The sequence below is a fragment of the Tachypleus tridentatus genome, chromosome 12, assembly GCF_004210375.1.
Source record: "Tachypleus tridentatus isolate NWPU-2018 chromosome 12, ASM421037v1, whole genome shotgun sequence".
Classification (NCBI taxonomy): domain Eukaryota; kingdom Metazoa; phylum Arthropoda; class Merostomata; order Xiphosura; family Limulidae; genus Tachypleus; species Tachypleus tridentatus.
This window is the reverse complement of record NC_134836.1, coordinates 105,810,647-105,835,301: the sequence shown is the minus strand read 5'-3', so window position 1 is coordinate 105,835,301 and position 24,655 is coordinate 105,810,647. Positions and strand designations below refer to the sequence as shown.

Sequence of the window (24,655 nt, the reverse complement as noted above, 5' to 3'; positions counted from 1 at the left end):
GATAAAACCACTCATTTAGAAGTGATGGTTGTTTATAAATAAACTTAAATGGACCATCTGTGTTCTGCCATTACGAGTATTAAAAGCCGGTTTCTAGCAGTGTAAGTCCGCCGCCATATCACTATGCCACTAGGGGGGTATTTCGAAGTGAACAACGTGCAATGTACTAAAATAAATGTATTGTCCATCAAATGTTTCAGTAAATTCTTTGTCTTTCTACTAATTAGAAGTTTTCTACAGTAAAATTTTGCCTTTCATTCACATCCACACATAATATGCCGAAATTCAAAATGTACCACTTATTTTTTTATATTATACACGTTTAATAATGTATTTTAGAAATAAATCAGAATTACTATGTTTAAATTGTTCTAATAAATCTTGAACATGGGGCTGTTATATTATCATGTTTAGTCTTAGAAGTAGTTTTATTGCGATAGATGTAGGCCCGGCATGGCCTAGCGCGTAAGGCGTGCGACTCGTAATCCGAGGGTCGCGGGTTCGTGCCCGCGTCTCGCTAAACATGCTCGCCCTCCCAGCCGTGGGGGTGTATAATGTGACGGTCAATCCCACTATTCGTTAAGAGGTATAATAACTTACTTTAGTACAAAAATATCGCATCTAATCTCGATAGAAGATTCCTTTAAATCTGACATTAATGAGACCATTTTTTGTAATATACACTTTAACAACCGGCTAACTATTCCGATTCTAGCCATATGTTGCTCACCATCTAAAGATATCGACATTAACTTCCTTCAAAAATGTGTTAATCGTAAACCCAAACCAATTATTATTGGATATTTTAATTCACCGCACACAGAATTAAGGGGTAACAGAGACACACGCAGAGGATCGTGCATAAAAATTTTATCTCTAGCAATAAAATGCACTTAATTAATGACAATACACCTACACACTTCTCAGCCGCTAACGGCTCATACGATGTACTCGATTTCATCATTGCACCCAAGGACATGGTTAACAGAATATCTAACTTTAAAGTGCATGATGAAATCACCAGTGACCACTTCCCCATGTCATGTATGATTCCCCATGTATGATTCACCCGCGCCACCCTGCTGTGGCGTACGTGACTCCTTCCACATACACCTACACTGAAACAGACTGGCTCACTTTTAATGCCTCTCTGGACTCATACCTACCCCATCCAACCGAACATGTAAATAACAAAACAGAACTAGACAACTATGTTGATCAAATTACAAAAGCCATAAAAAACACAATTCCTAAATCAAAAAGAAAACAATCACTTATTCAATGGACTCTAACACCAGAAATTCACGCACTAATAATCAAACGCAGACAATTAAGACGAACACACTACATCACACGCGATCCACTCATTAAAACAGAAATCAATAGAACAAATACAAAAATTAAACAAGAAATTAAAAAAGTCAGAGAAAACAATTGGCATAACTTCTGTAAAAACTTAGAAAAAACCAAGAACAATCCAAAAGAATTCTGGAAAAAATTCAAGAGTATTGCTTCAGACAAAACACAAATCACATGCTACAACATATCACACACAACAATAAAATCGCAAGGACGGACGAAGAGAAAGCTGACTATTACAAATCCGCTTTTAGCGATTTAAACTCAGTAGATTTCGACACACAACACCAACACCATGTCAACAACTACATAAATACAAACCAAGCTTCATTCTCACCAGGATTCCCCGGCGAGACACTAGAAGCATACTCAAATTCAATCAATAGAAAAATAACCATAACCGAACTGAAGATTAATATCAAAAACTTGAAGAACACTTCCCCCGGACATGACCAAATACCAAATATTATTCTCAAAAAGAATAATAATGATAATTTATTAAAATAATAATAAAAAAAACCACCACTTAATCTTAATAACAATCCACGAAAGGGGACGAAGAGGAACTACAAAGTTCCTGAACACCTCAGTTGGAGAGAGAACTCTTCTGATTTCTCTCTCTCTAAACTGAACCCCTGCCACGTTAGTTTAGTTTAGTTCCACTATTCGTTGGTAAAAGAGTAGCCCAAGAGTTGGTGGTGGGTGGAGATGACTAGCTGCCTCCCCTCTAGTCTTACACTGCTAAATTAGGGACGGCTAGCACAGATAGCCCTCGAGTAGCTTTGTGCGAAATTCCAAAACAAACAAACAAAAAAAAGCGATAGATGTAGTTGTTCTTGTGTCAAAGTAGGTGGTTGCAGGAATTTCTGACCTTAAACAAAACAGATCAAACTTTACTGTTCTACTCCAACTATATATTGGTTGTACTCGTCTTATAATTTGCTGATTTGTTTATTCAAAATCACTTCAATAAAACTTTATTAACCAAGCAACAGCATTCTGTGAGAGATGAATAAATCAAAGCATTTTTACTGAGAATACTTTTTATTGCACAAAATCTTTCAACCCGTTTAAAGTTTTGAACATGGTCCTTAAATATGTTTAAGCTACTTGTTCATTGGAATAACAGTTATAAAAATACGAGATACAATTTAGTCATGAATTTCTGTTCCACACTTATTAAAAACCCAGTTTATTTGGATTTGCCTAAAAATAAAAACTATTTAAGGAATTGAAGTCTTATTTACTGATTATGTTTCTACTTAGTTTAACGTAAGTTCGATATTTGTATGGCCAGCAGCGATGTTTATAAATCTTGATGCAACTATAGTAACATTCACACGAATGACGTGACATGTTTTTTCATAATATAAGACAACACAAGATTGATTTGACGTCATTCTTAGATAATAAACGCCTGGTAATAAATACAGAATCAATCTTAGTCACTTCCGTATGTAACTATGGCAGGAGTTTCCTAAATAACTATGATATTCAAGGCTAATTCAGTAAGTACAGCGGCATGGCGAAATAAAAAATCACAATATTCTAATAAAAGCCCAGAACACGAAGGTAATTTCCGATAGCATTATGCAAATACAGTTATTAAATTAACTAGCTTTGCGTGATCAAAAGGTCATTTAGGCTTTCATTTACTGTAGATTCTATCCAATACCATTTGACATTAAACTATTCTATTACTGATTCTAATTTTGAAAAACTAAACTAAAGCATTACTATTTTTATCGTCTTAAGTACGAATGCAGACGTTTTCTATGCATTTGTTTCTGCAGCTGCAAATATATCAAAGTGGTATAGGTCCTTTATAATATATCAAAGTGGTATAGGTCCTTTATTTGAAAAGAGAAGCTCGGAACATGATTTTCTGAAAAAACAATTGACAGATTTTACATCTTTTACCTTTTTTAGTCAACATTCTCTTAACTCTTTAGAGTATATTAGGTTAACATTACTTTTAGCTCCCTAGTACCTTCTAGACCACTAAGCTTATTAACTTTGCACTGACTCTCCTCGCCTGATGCTACTCTTAACTCTCTTAGCCTAATAGTACTCTTAACTCTGTTTTTTTTCCAACTCAACACAGCTCTTAACTGTGTCCTAATTCTTCTAGCCTGACACTATCTTAACTCCCTCAGACTAATAGTACTCTTAACTCTATTGTTTTTCCGACTCAGCACAGCTCTTAACTTTGTCCTGACTCTTATAGCCTGACACTACTCTTAACTTACCCGACTATCCTACCCCAGTACTTAAGTTATCAAATTCATCTTCTTCAGCTAACCTTCTGTTGTTTCTTTCTCCTATTTTTTTAGCTCAAGGCTGTTTTTAATTCTCCAGAGACGTCTAGGACAATAATTATTTGGAATCAGTCAGGTGGCCACGTATTTTAATTCCCTATAATCTCCTAGGTTAAAACATTTCGTAATTTTCCAAACATTTCAGTAGGTCTTCACACGTCATAATTTCAAGGGATATTCGTACGTTTCCTAGATTCTTAGTGTTCTGAGAATGTTCTAGGTTATCATACTCGTTAATTAGCCAAACGTTGTTAGTAAATAGGCATTTTAACTCTCTAGACTTTCCTTGTATCTTTTTAACCTTTAACTGTACAATCGTAGTGAGCTTTGCGAGCTTCTGTAGCAAACTATTAAGTCGAAAATCCATTTTCTCGTACCGTTTTACAAATGTTTTCATAATTACTAATACTTTTTACAACATATAGAATGGTTGTAAAAATTTAATAGAAGTAAAATAATCTGTTGTACTTGCACAATGAGACATAATAAGAATGTATTTTTTCTTACTTCTTGAATAACAATCACAATCTCTCCAGTTTAAGAAATGAAATTGTCATGCACATTCCTGTCACAGCACATCAGTAATGGAGATTGATGTGTATGTGTAGTTTATCTTCTTATGATAGGAAGGTGTAATCAGTTGGAATATCTACTTAATCTTGAGAATAACATATACATTTATTTAACATATACATTTCTTTCTCTCTCGTAAGTATTTAAGGGAAAAATAACAGTTAATTTAAAAGAATTAACATTAAAGATTATGATATTGCTATTGTTAAAATATAAATGTTGGTTTCCAATTTGAGTGAATTTACCGATTGAAATAAGAAATTAGACAGGACGTATGTTTAATAAATCAAAGCCATATTTATAAAGACGGACAGTAAGGTAAATTTCCTGCTCTAATATCTTTTATTTGTTTGTTGTTGAGTGCAAAGCTACACAATGAGTTTTCTGCACTTTGGCCATCACAAATTTTGGTCAATAACTTCTCAAACTTACTACTAAGCCACACTGAGATGGCTTAGTAATAATAGCTCTACTTCTAAACGTAATGATAAACACGCACTTTAAATATTCTTTTGTTTACTGATGTAAAAAAAGCCAAAAAGATTAAAACTCATTAAATAAACAAAGGATTATTGTATTGAAGACTATATGCTCTCTGTATTTTATGAATATAATATGGTTTAACGTGTTACAATAAATATTAAAAGGAGAAAAATAATCACTACAATACGGACAATGTTGCTTCAAAACATGTAGAAAATCATGCACATTAATTCTTCAAACAGTAACTTCTCTTCAAAGTATATATATATATATGTGTGTGTTTTAGAAAGAACTCCGTTTTTATAGTTTCATAATTAAATATATATAATGATGAAAATAAATGAGATACTACTACTTTATTAAAAACGATTTTGAGAAATGAAATATGTTTAAATAATGCTACACATTGAGCAACATTCCAAAGTTTATCGCAACACTCTATAGATTCTTATTAAAGTTCCTGTGTTTCACAAATAGGTACATGTTTTATTGTTCGTAAGTCAAAATTTATAAATGATATAATATTGTTACGAAACGTCTGAGAAGACCCTCCTTTGGAGGCGGAAGTGAACAATCATGGCCTTGACCCAGTTTCGACAAAGTAATATTAAATATGAAAATATGCTGTGGACATTGAACTAATTTACATCTAATCGACTTGGCATGGCCAGGAGGGTTAAGGCGTTGGAATCGTAATCTGAGGGTCGCGGGTTCGAATCCCCATCACACCAAACATGCTCGCCCTTTCAGCCATGGGGGCGTTATAATTTGACGGTCAATCCCACTATACGTTGGTAAAAGAGTAGCCCAAGAACTAGCGGTGGGTGGTGATGACTAGCTGCCTTCCCTCTGGTTTTACAGTACAAAATTATGGACGGCTAGCGCAGATAGCCCTTACGTAGCTTTGCGCGAAATTCAAAACAAACTATATCTAATCTGTACGGATACGTCATCAACACCAGAGGCATGTTACTAGATGATATAATATGATGACACAATCGTGTCATACCACCTAGTAACATATCTTTACACAACTAAATCTGTTATGAAAACCTTACAAAATCTCGTAACATCATAAGACTTCATGTCTATACATGCACTGTCTAAAGGAATGAAGCAATTTCGGCGACGTTGCATGAATCGAGCATGTATAATTATTATGTATAAAAGTACTATAAAGTAAATTAGAATTCGCCACTTCCTGTTAGAGAGTTATAAACCTTCTTTCTAGGAGCACAGTGAATAATGATGGATATTTATAAGCGTGGTTTTAAATAAGAACAGCTGTTCAAGTATGACCTAAAAATGAAGATGCCGTGTGTTTTATGAAGTATAGCTTGTGACTATTAAACGTGTTATAAAAGCTTTGAAAAATCACCTGTACTACAATGTGATGCCTAAACATGTATTACTTAGGGCATTACCCAGTTTCGACAAGTTAGCATACATAATTATAGTATGTAAGGATAAGTTCTGACGATGTAAGGCCTAAACATGCACTGCCTGAGGGCAGTAAAGAAACCTACATAATTTAAGATTTTGGAACGACCTCTATTATATATCATTACACCTTGAGAAAACATTTACGACATGGCCATGTTAACTTCCTGCATAGGTGCACACACAATAATACGATTACAATTATAGGCACGGTTTATGAAAAAAACATATACAATTATAGAGTAAAATGAACGGTTGTTTAAATATATCCTAAAAACTACTGAACTACGATGAAAACAGCCAGAGTTTTCGAGGGATAAACGTCTGTTTAATTATAGTGAAGATGGGGTAAGTGTGTTTTGATAGTGTTAGGAAATAACTACATTAATTTGTTATATTTGAATAATTAATCCCACATTTGTACTATTTTATTTTTCTTAAGAGACATCTGGTAAATATTCCAAAGCTGAGGTATTTAATTTCACCAAAGCTTTGTTGAGAGAAGTTGAAAAATATAATGCTATATCTACAACTTTTACTATCATTTTCAAAATTGTAAATTAATTCAATGATAACATGCAAAATATACTAGATGAGATTACATACTATTTGAAATCCAAATATAAGCTCAGATTCAGTTTACTCTCTGATTTAAATGCAATAGATTTTATCTGTTAGCGCATGTTTAAAAGTTAAAGTTGTGTTTTCAACCAACGTTTTCCTATCAAATATTGAATATGGTAATGGAGATTGTAAGGTCACTAATATTAAGACTGCCCATTAAAAAAAAAAACAGTCATTGCTAACAGTAAAGAATATCAGTAATCTACTCTGTGCCAAGGATGTTATCCAAAGTTTGGCACATATCAGAAAACTGTCCAATTATAAAGGTATCTGTGATCAATGAAAATCACTACTTACAAACATGGGTACTGACTCACACAATTCTTGTAATGTTCAAATTAGTCCTTGTGGAAGAGGATGGGTAAGAATATTTAAGCTTCATTTGGAAATTCAAGTACACGTTGTGTTTTCAGATTATTTCAACAGAATTATTTACAAGGGACTGTCATATATTGAAAAAGTTTCATTTTGTTTCATGCTGTAACATTGATGAAGAGTTTTCTTAGTGACCAGTTTTCTTATTCCATTTGTGATAAAAGTTTTTAGCATCTTAAATAAGCATTATTGTGTGGTTATTGTAATGATTATTACAATAATGGCTACATAATAGATGAAACCCTCATTTGTGCTGATTGTAACAGATTTTGTGAATCAACAGAATGTTTGAACAGTTATAAAATTAAAAACCGAAAGTTTCATTATATGTCTGATTTCATTGTAAAACATATTTCGTTATCACTGACAGGACAAAACATTATCCAGAATTTCACAGGAGTAGCAAAACACATTGTGCAAGATGTAAAAAAAAAAATGTTATAACCTCTACACATGTGTGTTTCCTCCATTCTAATTATATTAAATACTTATCCAAAAATATTTGTTTTTTATATTAAGACTGATCAAGAAATGGCGAGTCATGAATTAATGATAAACAGTTAGTATGGAAAGGAATGTGATGGATTATGTAAGTTCTTTGGTTTAAATGAGTTACAGAATGAATATTTCTTCATCTCTTTAACACGAGATTAAACCAAAAGTATCGAGGCTCTATACCCAATATGATTTTCTATTCACCAAGTATCAAGGTAACCATTATTAGAGAGAAATGTTTGGACTGACATCAATATCTTGAGATAGATGAACTTTTAAAAGTTATTATATTTAAAGTTGTATGTTCTTAAAATATTGAAAGTTATATAATCCTACAATTCTGCTTATATGGCAATAAAATGCAAAAGTACTCATGCATTATTTATTTCATATCATTAGTTATTGTCAATCTGATGTTGACATATTCTGTTGTTATTGTCTACAGCTCAGAAGTGAGTTTCTCACTACCTGCGGTATTGATTCCTTTCAGACACACTACTGTTGCTTCTGTACTCATAATGGCCATACATAGAAGTAGGGTTATATTACTGTGGTCTATAGTTCATATGCCTATCCTCATAATTCAACTAATGACCATGGCCAGGTAAATATACACTGCTCAGACTACTTGCACAGTCTGAAGGTGTTAAAATCCAATATTCCCTTATAGTAAGGTTAAAATCTTAAATTATAGTGTTGATGGAGTCCATTAAGAATGTAACACTATATATGAATTGTATGGGTGTTTCTACCACGGGTGTAGTTCATACTATGATCCTGACACAGTGAATAATGTTTTAAATAGACTCATGTGTTCTTTATAAAACAAACATTGGACAGAGAACATAAACTAGAAGCTCAAGAATAGAAGGTTGTTTCAGTCTGGGAACATGAATATAATCATATGAAATCCACCAGTAAAAACATAATTAGTTTTTCTTAAGGACCACACAGTAGTTTCTCACTTGGATATTAGGGACAGTTTCAATGGTGGTGGAGTCAATGCTGAAGACTTTTGTACGATGTGAAGGAAAGTGAAAAGATCAAGTACATTGACTTTAAGTCTATATCTAAGGGTGAATAGTACTGTGAGTGTCATGTTAGTCATCCAATTATCATCGTAAAATTTGTCAGTTGTCTGTAATTATTTGGTTTCATTAATTACAAAATTAAAACCCTAAGTAAACCCTAGTGTCATTTTCTACCTCTGAAAAATAGTGGTAAATTAATTTCCCTATTTGTAATATGTATGTTAACTTAAGATTATCACTTTTGTATTGTCATCCTGATGATGAGAGAGCTGTTATTGGCACATAGAATAACGATCTGAAAAAAACAGTTGAATGTGTGGCTATCATACTTTAATAATGTATGAACTTTGTTACTTCCCTTTAAGTTGTTTGTTATTGAGCACAAAGCTACACAAAAGGCAACCTGTGTTCTTCCCTCGACAGGTATCGAAACATTGTTCCTAGCAGTATAAGTCTGCAAACACACCACTGTGACCACAAGTGTTTAAACATTATATAAAAACGTGTAAAAATTAAATAGAAAAGATCATAATGACCCTCTTTCTGCGTTATATCGGAGGCAAAACAATAATATTTTGCACAGTGTACTGCAAATATAGATTTTAATCTAAGCAGGTTAGTTACAGAACTTAGTCTAACTCTTTCTGTAGTCATTGAGGTATGCCTGAAGACAGATCATAACTGTACTGTGTTACACCTGTTAAAGTGTATTACTCTTTAATGAATGATATCACTAATCACTAAGATTATAAAAGATGTTATAACAATAGTTAATTTGAGACAAAAGCATGAGAAAGAAAAACACTGCCTACACACGACTGAGTTGTACCATGCTATAGTGATGTTATGTTCATCTGTTTTATATTGTGACACTGATAATGTTGTTTACCTTTCAAATAGAACTAATGATACCATTTTAGGTGATTATCTTGGATAATTTACAGAAGAGCGTGATAAACGTTAGATTACATCATGAGTCAGAGGTGTACCTAAGAATTATCATTATGATGATGGAAAGACCTGTTATAAGATCTGAGGATTTGCCATAATTTTATCAATAATCAGAAGTTAAACCTCTCTGTTTCAATAAAGAGTATAATATTAGATATTTTTAATCATTCTCATCACGCTATCATAATAATGAAAGTGGTTTGGGATATGAAAACACTATCTAAAATTAACAATCGCCCTTTCAGTTGTGGGGGCATTATAATGTGACGGTCAATCGTTGGTAAAAGAGCCCAAGAGTTGGCGGTGGGTGGTGATGACTAGCTGCCTTCCCTCTAGTCTTACATTGCTAAATTAGGGACGGCTAGCGCAGATAGCCCTCGAGTAGCTTTGCGCGAAATTCAAAACAAACAAACAAACAAAATTAACAAACCAGAAAGCAAAATTATATCTCGCTAAAATACATATTTTTTTTTTCAAATTTTAAGACTATACCATACAGGTATTAAATTAAGTTATTTATTTGATTGTCTTACTTCGTGAAAGGTTGGTCCTTTGTATAAAAACAATTTATATTAAATATATTATCATTGTAGTTACAAATGAATTACCATTTAAAACATCCTTTCACTTGCTTAGTGTCAGGTACAGCTGGAAGTAAATTTGTTAACAACGTGTTATCAATTTGTTGTGATAATATTAAACCTACTACAGAAAACATTTTGTGGTTTTATAGTGAATTTCAACGGTTATGGACTAACGTAATGCAAACTATTTCTAATAACCGTTTTGTCGAAGGTTTCCTGGAAATTTCTATAACTAATTACAACCTGAAAAGCCAAATATTTTTATAACTGACGATCTTGTATGCAAAAATGGAGAAAAAATGGGGTATCTCAACTTTTTACTCGTGGAACCCAAGATTGGATTTATCCCTGTTTTATATTATGCAGAATCTATTTCATCAAGGTAAAGAAATGTATACCATTAGTTTAAACTCTAAACGTGTAAGTTTATTTAACAGTGTGAAAGACAAGTCTCGGCTGGATGTTTTAATGGTACAAATGTTTGCAGCACTTGCAAGTACTTTGAAGAAGCCTGTCAAGATGTAACCCTACGACTGTTTGGATATCTTGTTTGTTTGTTTTGGAATTTCTGCAAAAAAAATTTATCTATTTGCTGACGTGTATTGATGTGTTTTCTAAATATGCATGGGTCGTTAAGCTCGAAGATAAAAAATGGAGCACACTCGTAAAGGCCTTTGAATAGACTTTTGAACAAGGTCGAAAACTTTGTAAACTTGAAACCAATGCTGAAACAGAATTTGCTAATAGACTGTTTCAATATTACCTTAAGGAGCCAGACATTTGTTTCTTTACTTTGCATAATGAAACAAAGCCCTTATAGTTGAATATTTTAAATGTACTCTGAAAACTAACATATGGTGTTGTTTTATCCATCATAGGACATACGAGTACATCACAGTACTGCAAAATTTAGTTAGTGTCAATAATAGGTCGTATCACTATACTACTAACATGACACTGATATATATTAATCGTTACCCTGCAATAGTTCTAACAATATGTTTCCAACAATAACTTGACGAATTATATCACACATCTTCCGAGATCTATTAAACTCGAGGCTTTGTGAGAGGTAATCTTGTCCAAATTACAACATCCATACAGATGGCATAATGCACCTGTTAGTTGAGAATGAATATCCCTCCTTTCTGTTTCTGAAGGTTTCAATAAAGTTGTTTTTATATTAGACCAGGTTATTACCAAGATAATTAGATTTGAATAATAAACCAGTTAAAAGAATCACATGATGAACGTGATACAGATCCAGTATTTATTTCGTTTCTTTCACCAGAAAAAATAAGTGTAAAAGTAAAAAACAAACAAACGAAGCCATTATATTTATTAGACCTAGTATTATCTTGGCTTTGAGATTACTTTTATGATATTATCGCCCATTAAATTTCCACATACTGTTAGTATTGAAGGAGGATTTTATTCACTGTATGTTTAATCAGGTTTTGAGGAATCTAATATTGTCAGTGATGTACATGTACCGCTGGTAGGAATCATTCAAGTTAATGATCAGGATGGATACCTCATCACTAAAATATTCAAGAAACCTCATTACAGACCTGTATCTGAAAATGTTTTCAGACTATTGAACTTGATGTAATGGATAACATGGGTTGAGTTGAATAATAAAACAGTTAGAAGAATCACATGATGTACATCTGAACCATCCGAACATGGGAAAGCTCTCATTATGCTTCACTTTTGTCATCTTTAAATTACCTTGCTTTATGGTTATAGTATGGGTTATGAAATGTATTATGATTACCAGGTGGGAAGCAGTTTATCATAATTTGCAGGTAGCCAATGGCAGTATGGTCACTGTTTGGGATAGATATTAAGCAACCTACCTCATTCGGCCATATCTTTATCGGAAAAAAAAGAACATTAGTTTTAGGAAAACAAGCAGTTAAATCAAGTACAAATTTAGCATCTTTTGTTGATGATGGAAAACAATATGTAAAGGAATGAGTTCGAGAGTTGACTCCAGGTGTCGCACAGATTGTTAAAAGAAGGAAGAAGTCATGATCACGAAAGCCAAGAGACAAATACAATCGATCTGTGATATTTTATAAGTAATTATGTTCCTTATACCTCATGAAAAATCCTTCTAATGTAAGAAGATGGATCTGCACTTAATTACCCTCTCTTCTACATAAGTGTTGATTAAAGTTAGCTTATGTATAATATAATAGAATAGAATAGAATAGAATAGAATATAAATACTATCCCTTTTCGTCATCGAACCATCGATATTTTTTCTCTATCAGAATCGGGAAACGAATATATGGATCCGGCACAATCGTATTTACGTGTGAAGGCCAATGTTATTAAAAGTGATGAGATTGACATAACAAAAGATTATGATAATTTGCTCACGTAAATCTGTTTATTCATTCTCTATTTCTTCATTCACACGATGTCTATGGTTGTAAGGCCTACATAGTAACACTACTGAGATATAGTGGAGAAGCCATTTGACTATGTATACTTGAATAGAGGACATGGATGTTGGTTTGACTCTCTTGATTTTAATGATGGAATCAAAGACCGGTACATAAATACCCGATGTAGTCAAACTGGCAACATCACAGGCTGTTTATATTCAAAAAATTTTTTTCAAAACAAGTTATTTCCAAAAGGTGTTAATTTAAATGTACGCTTCGTACAAAATAATAATACATTTTTATTATGTAGAATGATGAATCCGATTTCAAAGCTGTTCTACAACACGTTTCTATTTATGTTAGAAAAGTAAAAATCGGCTCTACTATCGTTCTGTCGCGTGCAAAATCTTTTCGCAAAGGAAATCCTAAAGTGCCTCTTGAAGTGCGTGGAGCGCTAATCATTTTCAGTTCTTCAGGAAAGATTACAAACACCTTTTGATAAGCTGCTTTAGGTAAGTGCCTACTTGTTTTGTTGTAGGATGTGTTGAAAATGGTGCATTTAATGGATCTTTGGAAAAAAAAACCTAAACTTTCAAACATTAATATATATCAGTATCATGGCAATCAATGTGGATGAAAAATAAATACGTGTTTGAACTTTACAACCCAATTCTGATGCTGAGCTGTATGTACGAAGCTAGGAAAGATTATTTAAAGTAATGGAAAGGTAGTTTCAAGATCATAGAATTTATATAAGATATGATAACTATTCAAAAATACATGCACTCTTTGTATTGGATCTTATACCCGATCTATCAGCTGGTGATTTTCACTTTAATTGGTAAAACAGGGAAATTCAGAAATAGAAAAAGATTTAGTAAAGTGTTGCTTAATACTTTAAATGTTACTGAGTAAGCAGATTTTCAGTCTTTTTTAGAAATTGGTCAGTCCAGAAACATCGTCAGTGATATCTCATTGCAGAGATTTATTATAGAGTTATATCTATGACTCAGTTGTATTAGTTAGCTAATAATACTATGTCTGGTATATTCGGATCAAGTTACTGTTGATTGAACTGATATGTTATCAGTTTCTATTCTATTTCTGTTTTCTCAGTTTCTATATTGTCCACTTCATTATATAACAATGAAGATATTTTGCAAAATCTTAAGTTATATATTTGATTCATGCCCTTGGATGGTGCATACTTAGGCTTCAAGTCGTGAGAACCTATCATTACATGCTATAAGTATACATGCTACCTTGTTGAATATGTCGAGCTTTTCTAGATTTTTACAGCATGTTTAATTGTCTAAAGGCATTTACTTGGTCTTGTAATAAGATTACGTCATCATATACACCAGAAAATAATACACTCGTGGTACTGTTGACATATGTATATGAATAACAAACAAGTTAGGCCAGTGCTCTCTACACTTCATTACATTTATACTATCTTGTCGAAACTGGATCAAGGTCTTGTTTGTCTAGTTCCGCCTCCAGATGAACATCTCACTTACTAATTGCTAGTTATTAAGTACGGAGGTACATAATGGGCTATCTGTGTTCTGCCCAATTTTGGTGGTGTTGAGTCCGTTATAAGTCTTCATACTTACCACTACGATACTTGGGGATAAAGAACCATGAGCGTGTAAGCTTGTGAATTAAATCACAATTGATATCTAAACATCTCTTTCTGACTAAATTTATTCATTCTCTTCTGGTTTTACAGGCTAGCGGTTTCTATCTAGTATATCTCAATATGAGTCATTCACATGCCGTAGTAAGTAGGTTGCGTTAATTCATCAGGTGAGTACGTTTGCTGGTAATGGTAAATTCAGCCTCAATGTCTTCCGAGATCAGGCCAGCTTACAAAATTAAATTTGTCCAAACATTCATCGGTTGATTGCTTAATAACACGTCTAGTGATAATATTAAAGAACTGAAATGTGAGATATTTGTTTTAATCAACCATTGTAATAACTAAAGCTAACAACCATCCAAATCTGTGAAGTAATTTTAGGTTCACTATCTTGATCTGTGCTGGATGAATCCACACAATAGCCATACAACGTTGTATAAGAAATTTAGTTCGGAGGTCTTCTGTATAATATTCTGTATCACTGAAAATATATCTTATTTTTATTATTTACTAAAAACCATTACAGTAATGGACGAGGGTAAGTTGTGTAAGGTCATTTGAATCACTGGAAAAAAAAAACCAAAACAGGCAAGTAAAAGGTTTCTGAGGTGAAGACTTTTGGTGAGTTCTGTAAGGTTAACTATATCACGAAATATAACGTATAAGTAAATGGTAACTTTCTGAAGAAAGTCATGTCGGTGAGGGTCTAAAATGTGAATCAAATTGTAATTATTGTGTTGTGTATATGACATTTGCAATTTTAATCAGTGATTTTTTAAACTAACAGCCTAAGTTACACATATTTAACTTCTAAATAATGACAAATCGATAATGGAAATGGCTATTGATATTAACTATATTCTGAAAATGAGTATAGTGACCACTAAATAACTGGACGAATAACTTCTTCTCTTCCAGTAACATTCGGAATGATGAGTCCTGTGATGTACTACCAAACCAAAGTAATCAGTGAATTGTTTTTAGAGTCACCTTTCACGGATAACCGGAACAACGTCAAGGGTTCTACTCAGCTTGTGGATTTCTGGAGAGTAAGTATTGTTGATCTTATTATGTTAGTTATACACTAAGATAGCTATGGCAGTCTGTTGAAACATATGACACACAATATACGATTTGTTGGTTTTGAAAAAAATCCTTTATACATCTCTAACAATCTAAAATACTTCAGGTGTTTGAGTAACATGTTACTTTACGAGGGTTCTCTCAAAAGGTCATGGTCTGACCTTAAAACTGGAATGTATATTTTTTTTCTGATAAATATTAAGTTTGAACCGTTTTATGACTAAACAATACGCAGCCTATATCTTAATTATCTTATTTTGTTTGTTGCGTATTCTTGAAGGACAGAAGTATTGAAATCATGGAAAAGATCGAACTTCATGTCAAATATTTTGTTAGAAAGACAATTACACCGCAAGAAGTCCACCAGGACATGGAGGCAGCAATAGGAAAGGGTGTTAACAGTGAGAAAGTGGTGTGCAGAGTTTAAACGCGGTAGACAATTATGTGAAGATGATACGAGGTCAGGTTGGCCTTTCACATCGATGACAACAGAAATTGTAGATAAACTTCATGATTTGGCTCTATAAGATGGATGAATTACCATTAGGAAGTTGTCGGAGGAGGCATTCTGAGAGACAGTTTGGACGTGAGTAAGGCTAATGCCAGGTGGGTTTCATAAATATTGTCACCTGAGCACAAAAAAGACCCGAATCGTTGAAAGCCGACGCCTACTCCAATAGTTTCAACAGATTTGTAACTGTGGGTGAAACGTGGGTTCGCTACCTCAAACCATAATTAAAATTAAAATTTGATAGTGGAAGCACCCAAGTTCGTACACACCACATAAGCTAATGTCACAATTTTCTGTTGGGAAGGTCATGGCATCAGTGCTTTTGTATGTCAAGAACGTTTTACTGGTTGTTTATTTAAAAATGGGTCAGATCGTAATAGGAAATTACTAGATATCATTGATTAACTATTTGCGTGAAGAAAGTAAGGAAAAGAGAAGGAGGTAACTTCTAAAAGGTGTGTTCTTCCATCACTACAATGTCCCATGTCACAAGTTGCTTGTTACTTTGAACGATGTCCCTAATGATGGCATCAAATTATTCATTCACTCCGTTACCATTTTTAGCTTTAAGTGTTTTTCTTCTTTTTACTTTTCTGAAAAGTAAGTCATTTCAGATTGATGATAATTCACGTGCATACAGTCCAGTCATGAATTGTTTATGAAGAAGCAGAGTTCTTTCAGAAGGACATAAAGGGTTTAGAGCCCCGCTGACGTAAATGTATACACCCAGGATGACATAATATTGAAAAATAAAACTTAACTGAACCAGTAGGTCGGGACAGGAACTTATCCGACACCCCGTGTACTGTCACAATTAATTATTCGTTATTATTTAGTGGACAAGGTCATTTATAGGTAATTTCTTTTTCGCTGAAATTACACGTTTTTGTGTAACTATAATGCATCGTTGTTCAAAATAATTCACAAAATTTCGAACGTGTTGAAGACGTAAGGTACTTTCATAAAGTACTAAGGTTTTATTATGTTTTTATGTGATTCAAAACAGTCGACGAAGTGAAGGAAAACACGTTGTTTTTCTCAGATGACATCAAAACCTGAGTTCGATAGTTATTTTAATAAACTTCCTTGTTGACATTTCTTTAAAATTTGACCTCTATATGACCTCTGAATATTACGCTTTTTTAAACATTTCATAAGAGCGAGGCCTGGCATGGCCAAGTGGGTTAAGGCATTCGACTCGTAATCCTAGGGTCGCGGGTTCGCATCCCCATCGCGCCAAACATGCTCGCCTTTCAGCCGTGAGGGTGTTATAATGTACGGTCAATCCCACTATTCGTTGGTAAAAGAGTAGCCCAAGAGTTGGCGGTGGGTGATGGTTACTAGCTGCCTTTCTTCTAGTCTTACCATACTAAATTAGGTATGGCTAGCGCAGATAGCCCTCGAGTAGCTTTGCGCGAAATTTAAACAATCATTAGAGAGTACCTAGTCATTCTATAATTAAGCGATTATCAATGTATATATATATATATATATATATATATATATAAAAGTCGTACGTAGAATTATTTTATTAGAAGTGTTTTGATTTTTTTTTTCATTTTCTTCATTGGTCATTTACGTTCCATGCTTAATAAGATGGAATATATTGATATGATATTAAGAATGTTTAGTTTATATCTTAAACTTTATGCTCACGAAGTAGAGATTTTTAAGTTTTAGCATAAGCGACGCTTTAACTATACTAGGCACATGAAAAAAGAAACTTTTGTACCTTATTAACCTTATAATATTTATTTCTGATAATCCTTCAACATAGACTTCAGTAAAATAGTTAAAATCTTGCCAAAAGTAATATTTTAATCAGTGAAAGTTGATGTGATAAATGTTTAGTTTTATGTCATATTTTCAATTTGAAAGCATGTGAGTGATATGATTTTATATTTAATTACGTCCCCTCCCCTGTACAGTGATAAGTCTGCGGATTTACAACCCTAAAATCAGGGATTTCGTATCTCTTGGTGGGTTCAGCAGATAGCTCGATGTGGCTTTGCTATAAGAAAACACACACACACATTTAATTATAATTACATAATTCTTAAAAGGTACAGTGTTTTCTGCTTCTTTTGCGGATCACAGAATGTATAGCATTTTTAAAAATGCTATTAATTAAGACAATTATCAAACAAATAATTATTGTTCGTACAATGATTAACATTTATATTATATTAAATAAGATAAATATAACAACTGATGTTTGGGAGTTGAGTTGACATACATATTATAACCATACACACACACGTATATAATGAATAAGGTTTAATTTTATAAACACATTGAAATGTATATATTTTCATTATTTGTTGGAGTCCTGCTTACTTTATTTTATGATATATTTATAATAAACGTTTTAATAAGACTTTTTATGAACTAGCTTACTTTTCTATAGGATTAGCTATGATACGTACCAAAAGCTGTATTACTTCCAAAAGTAGTCATCCAAATTATTTGTATAAAACTATAAAATATCCAGTTGATGTGAGCATCCCTTTCCTAGTGTTGTCTTATCAAAATTTAAGCCATATTTTGATAATAGAACTAGCTGTTCGACAATTCCCTTGTGAGGTTGGGGACCTTGCTCATGGACAAGCTGTTGGACAATTCCCTTGTGAGGTTAGGCACCTTGCTCATGAACTAGCTGTTCGACAATTCCCTTGTGAGGTTGGGCACCTTGCTCATGGACTTGCTGTTGGACACTTCTCTTGTGAGGTTAGGCACTTTGCTCATGGACTAGCTGTTGGACACTTCCCTTGTGAGGTTTGGCATCTTGCTCATGAACTAGCTGTTGGACACTTTTCTTGTGAGGTTTGGCATCTTGCTCATGAACTAGCTGTTGGACACTTCTCTTGTGAGGTTAGGCACCTTGCTCATGAACTAGCTGTTGGACACTTCTCTTGTGAGGTTAGGCACCTTGCTCTTGGAGTAGCTGTTGGACACTTCTCTTGTGAGGTTAGGAATCTTGCTCATTTTTACCTTGTTTCCTCATTTCTTGATGCACTCACTCCTGCAGTTCCAATTTTTAAATATTTTTTACACATGCTTTTATATATATTTATATAAATGCAGTAAGAAAAATAAAACAGTTGTTAAAAGGTAAGTTATGAAAATTAGGCCTAAACACAAGCAATAATACCAAGCTACAAATTATAATGTGGGAAATTAATTATAAGATGTGTCTAGACTTTTAATGTAACTGCTGAAACCGAAAGTACAGAGTTGTAGTGATACGTCATCTACCAGATTTAACTTCAGTTTGCGTGCATCAACTATTGTACAAAAACGAAAACAAACAGATATGAGTATGAAAACTTACAACGTCCGATATTTATACCACCTTTACCTGACTCTAGACAGTTATGGGAAGGTGGTTTCTTGAAAATAACGAGGAAACTTAAACTATTAAGTTCTTAAAACATCTGAGTTTTGTAAGTAAATCTGATATCCTGATATCGGCTTTGAAGTTCTCTAAATGGTTAAAAGGTTAGTAAAATCGTAAGAAACAATATACGTTTTTACTATAATACATATTATAGTATTCTCAGCCAATACTCTTAATATTATTAATCGTCCTTTACCCTTAATAACCTACAATTAACTAACTGCGTAATGAAAGCTTGCCAATTACATTTTCGGTATTTTGCAGCACGGTAATTCTCTACTGGAGAACTTGGCACAACAATGCTTAAAACATAAACAGAATAAAGAAAGCACTTTTTCTGGAGATAAATTGTATATTCTGCGTGTGTTTTCTTATAGCAAAGCCACAAAGGGCTATCTGCTCAGCCCACTGAGGGGAATCGAACCCCTGATTTTAGCGTTGTAAATACGGAGACATACCGCTGTACTAGCAGGAGGCTTGTATATTTTATTCTTACAGTTTTTATTAGTTTCCAGTGTTCGTTGCGTTTACTAAATCCTCTTGTTCCAGTTTGTAGATTATGTAATGCTTGACAGTCTGTACTGGGAGACATGGTATAATAACAATCCTACTGACATGGAGGACCGGAACATTCTCTACGAAAACCGACTTTTAGGACCTCCGAGAATACGACAACTCAGAGTTAGGAACGATTCCTGCAATGTGCATGACGACTTTAAAAAAGCTATCTCTCAATGTTATGCTGTTTATTCCAGTCATATTGAAGATAAGACACCCTTTGGACTAATGAATGGAACAGCGTAAGGCCGCTATTAATGTCTGTTTTAACTAAATGTACGAAACTTTATAAGTTATTAACGTTGGCTTGTGCTTATATCATGATATTAAAAAAATATATATTTGTATATATAACCAAAACACTGCTAGCAAATGTGGGACACTGTGTGTATGAACACCCACATCTAATCCAATACTTTTTTTTTAGAATTTTTGCTTTAAAGTTTTTCCGATAAGGGCTGAGGAACCGCCAAGGATGTCCAGAAATTTTCGTTTGTCATCATACCTTACGCAAAATTAATATTCTAATTGAGTATGTGTTAGGCTTCTCGGTCGAATATTTTAGCTACGAATTAATACGACAGGCAAGGGAAAAATTGGATCGGTCTAGCGAAAATAAAATAATAGACTGGAGATTGCGGTTCATACAGAGTCTTATGGACTAATAAAATGTTGTAGTGATCGTATGGATTTGAAACGGAGGTTAAATAGGGACCCTTTTCAGGACGATGAGGCTGGCGTGATCCGTTGTAGTGTGTTACCGAAGAAAATCCACTTTCATTGTTCGGAAGCTTAATAGAATGCCTGAACAATGCTTTTACTGTTAGACCTAAAAGAAGGCAAGAAATACATGTTAATACCTATAGCTAATGTTATAGATTAACTTTTGCAGCACAGTTGAAGGGGAATTTATGTGTGGCGGCGCGAAATTGAGAATTGTCTGATTCGAGGGATCTTTCTTTAATTTTCTTAGGTGTGGAGTTACATGTTTTCCAGTCGTAATGCTCTATTATGATGTGTTTGTAACTTCTAGAATAAGTATCCAGGCGTGTTACATGTAATCACATCGTGTCTTGTTGACATGTTTTAAATTTTACCCACATTTATTTTATTTGGTTATACTTTTGTAGCGCAGTGCTACTGATTGGTTCATACTGCACATCTGTTAAATGTGATTCTTAAACAATTAAATGTGCTGTAAAAGTGATATTTGTATCAAAAATTTTACGTTTAGCTTTGGGAAGTTCTTTGTTTTTTTTGCGAATACTTCTGTAAAAGGCTACTGCTTGTGTTTTGTCAAAGTGAAACTTACTATACTGCAACTTGCACTATATCGTGATTTGATTGAGGGTAGCTTGAACACATGCTAAGGCTTGCTTTAAGTACTAACTCGAGTTGCCGTGTCAAACAGCCTATGATGCTACGTAAGTAATTTATAATCCTAGGAAAGAAATGTCATTCATTAATAAATAGTATGCATTTAAATTTGATGACGGGGAACACACTATTTAGAAAATAATCGTTTGGAAACGGCTTGAACGGGTATAAGGGAACTCTATTTTAGTGTATAATATTTCGATAGTCATGTTATCACTAACAACAAGTGGATTACATGGACACAGGAATATATATATATATATATATACACAGTATGGAACACATGCCTCGGCATGACCAGATGGGTTAAGGCGTTCGACTCGTAATCTGAGGGTCGCGGGTTCGAATCCCGGTCACACCAAACAAGCTCGCCCTTTCAGCCGTGGGGGCGTTATAATGTGACGATTAATCCCACTATTCGTTGATAAAAGAGTAGTCCAAGAGTTGGCGGTGGGTGGTGATGACTAGCTGCCTTCCCTCTAGTCTTACATTGCTAAATTAGGGCGTAATATAGCGCAGATAGCCCTCGAGTAGATTTGCGCGAAATTCAAAACAAACAAACAAACAGCATGGAACAATAGTTCACATCACTGAAGATTGCTTACCAGGTGAAGAAAGGTATTTGGAGTGTTGATTTAGAGTTGAGCTGTTTTGTTGGTTCTTTGTTTGAAATTATAGTGTTTTTGTAGATATACTGTAATTTTTTTTTTAGTTGCAGTGGTGGTGAACATGGGAAGGTTTTTTTTATTATGTTCGGTGAATCTAGTTTCTCCGATGTAGAATTTTGGACATTTATTGCACATTATTTTATTAATGACGTTGGTATTAATGGATTCTTTATAATTTTTATTTAATACGGATTTTAGTTTAGTGCTGGGATTTGAAGTTAAAAATAATTCTATGCTTAATGGCAAGTTTTCTCCAAGTGTTGACCATTTCTAGCAGATGCCAGGGATAAATGGTGAACAGCAGTGAAATGTTGTGCTGTTGTTCGATGTCAGATTTGTTTGTGAGTTGTGTCCGGTTTCATTTCTAGCGGTTGTGTGAAAATGTTTCGACAATAGCTGGTGGAAATTTTATGGTGTGATTGAATAAATGCTGTATAAAGTTGATTTCATTTTCTCTGTAATCAGTTTTAAAGCAAAGTCTTGAAGCTGTGTTTATAAATCGCATATTTTCCTAGATGATTGCACGTATTGAACAGTTCATATTTTTTTGTTGTGCAGATTATCTTGTATATGGACATGTAATACAGTAACTATCATATCTAAATATTACTGCACCTTCTTGTCTGTTTACAAGCTCTGTTAGTGACACTGGATACAGGTGTAATTCTAATTTATATCGTGTGTGAGGCTAGAGAACAGAAGTAAAATCCGATGGACAGATTATATCCGTCATCAGGACTTCACTTTTTTTAGAAATTTCTCTTACTAGAGCACGTTTTACCATTTGTACTTTGTAACCTATGTGTATTGTTGTATTTGTTATGCCTGTTTGTCTAGAATTTATTTATAAAAACATCTCAGGTAAAGTACTATTATTGTTTATGCTCTATTTTCTTTAGGCGTAACTGTGGTTTATAATGTGGAACTATAATAACTGCCACTTACAACTGTAGGAGTCAAATAATCCTGCCACGCAATATTTGTTGTAAAAGTATTTGAAATGCGTGGTCTTTTTAATTGTAGCTTTCAAATAATTACACACAAACAAGTTACATTGTAGATATTTACCATAAGAAATTCTTATTGAGTGTTCAGTGTTAGTAATTAAACTTTTTCTGTAAAACGGTACAAAGTTCAATGATCGCTAAGATAGGTTATTTGCGTTGTTATTATATAAATTTACAGGTATTTGTAAATGTGTATAATTTGTTCTTTTGTATTTAAGTAAAGAAATGAGCCACTTTTGAAGTGTCTCTGAGCTAGTCTGTTTCAGGTTAGGACTTGTTTAGGACTTTGATGGTTAGGGTTAGGGAATATGCAAACTTAAAGAGGGATTTAAGTGTTTAAGAATACAGTTGTAGCTGTTAGAACATTGGTGTTTAAGATTACTTGAAAAAAAAAAATGATACTCTTATAATCTTAAACATTGCCTTTAGAGTTATTCAGTTTGGGTTTTGAAAGAAACTCTAAAGCATTTATTTAAATAAGATAATTTGTTTAAATTTGTTTTTATTTCTTTACCTAGCTGGACATATACTAAAGAAAAGGAGATGAATGGTTCTAGCCACTGGGGGCTTATAGCCACTTACAGCGGAGCTGGGTCCTACATAGATCTCGGAACCAACAAATCGCAAGCTCTGACAGTCATGAATGAGCTACGGGAAAACTTATGGATCACTCGAGCTACGAGAGCTGTATTTCTGGATTTTACTACATACAACGCTAACTTAAATCTCTTTTGTGTTGCGAAGTAAGTCTTCGTCAATTATTTGGACACCCATGCAAGAATAAATCAAACACTTTTATGGAATCTGTAGAATTTTGAGTGATTTTAGTAAACATTCCACAATATCATGAGATAACATTGTTTTGTTTAGATCACAAAATGTTACTATCAGCTATGACTTTTGTTTTCGTTCAAAACTAGGCATACGGTAGGTAAAAACAACAAATATATGTATGTCAGTAGACTTTTAAAAAATGTTCAATAGAAAGTTGGCAGGGTATAGACCAACACTGATCAGTTAAGATATTTTGATGGTCACTGTCAAAGTTCACACAGCCAACAGTTATGAAAAAAACATTTGAAGCTCAGTTGCGTTGAACACCAGATGACGGTTTCACGGGTTACATTGATAGGAGATCACCCGATTGGCTGCCATATTATCAAGGCTTTCTGGCTCTATAATGTCCTTCTGGTTCCTTGCCTTCTGATTTTTTTCCCCTACGCCATATAATAATTTGTTTTTCAGCAGTCTTAATATGATCTTTCATATAGGAGTTTATCACCAGGCAAAGGAGGATAGGCTGTCTTCCCTCTAATAACAGTCGTGTCGATCCATATTATCAGTATTCAATACAGGCACTAGAATGAGAAATTCGACCAACGGCAGTAATTTGACTTGCTTGCTTGTATATTTTATTTTACAAAAAATACAACAACCTCTTACAAGACTATATCTCCTTTCCTTATAAATGCTTTAAAATGTACCAGTTATTTTCTAAATTTGAATGATAGGACATATGAAATTGAACAATAGAGCAACTTTTTTCTTTCTTTTGGATTACGACTTATGTTGTATGGCTTGGACGTCGAAAGCTGGCGACATATCATAAAGCATCAGACCTAAAATTGGTAATGAAAATACGTATACTGAAGATATGTTGTTATTATTTGTATATATTTCTCTTAACCTGTCCCTTTCGGACTCAAAACTCTTCTAGTTTTGAAGGTAAAAAGCAAAACCTAAAGGGAATGTTAAAAACAACAACACCTGTAATTTACTTGAT

General features: G+C 33.6%; 1 pseudogene across 1 annotated transcript in view; it reads left to right on the top strand.

Annotated features, from left to right (window-relative positions):
• The window catches only part of LOC143234246 (polycystin-2-like protein 1), a 59,503-nt pseudogene that overhangs the window by 11,412 nt on the left and 23,436 nt on the right, over positions 1-24,655 (top strand). The window contains exons 3-5 of the transcript XR_013018539.1: positions 15,190-15,320; positions 19,812-20,062; positions 23,391-23,615. The product of XR_013018539.1 is annotated as a polycystin-2-like protein 1 (transcript). The remainder of the gene's footprint in view (positions 1-15,189; positions 15,321-19,811; positions 20,063-23,390; positions 23,616-24,655) is intronic.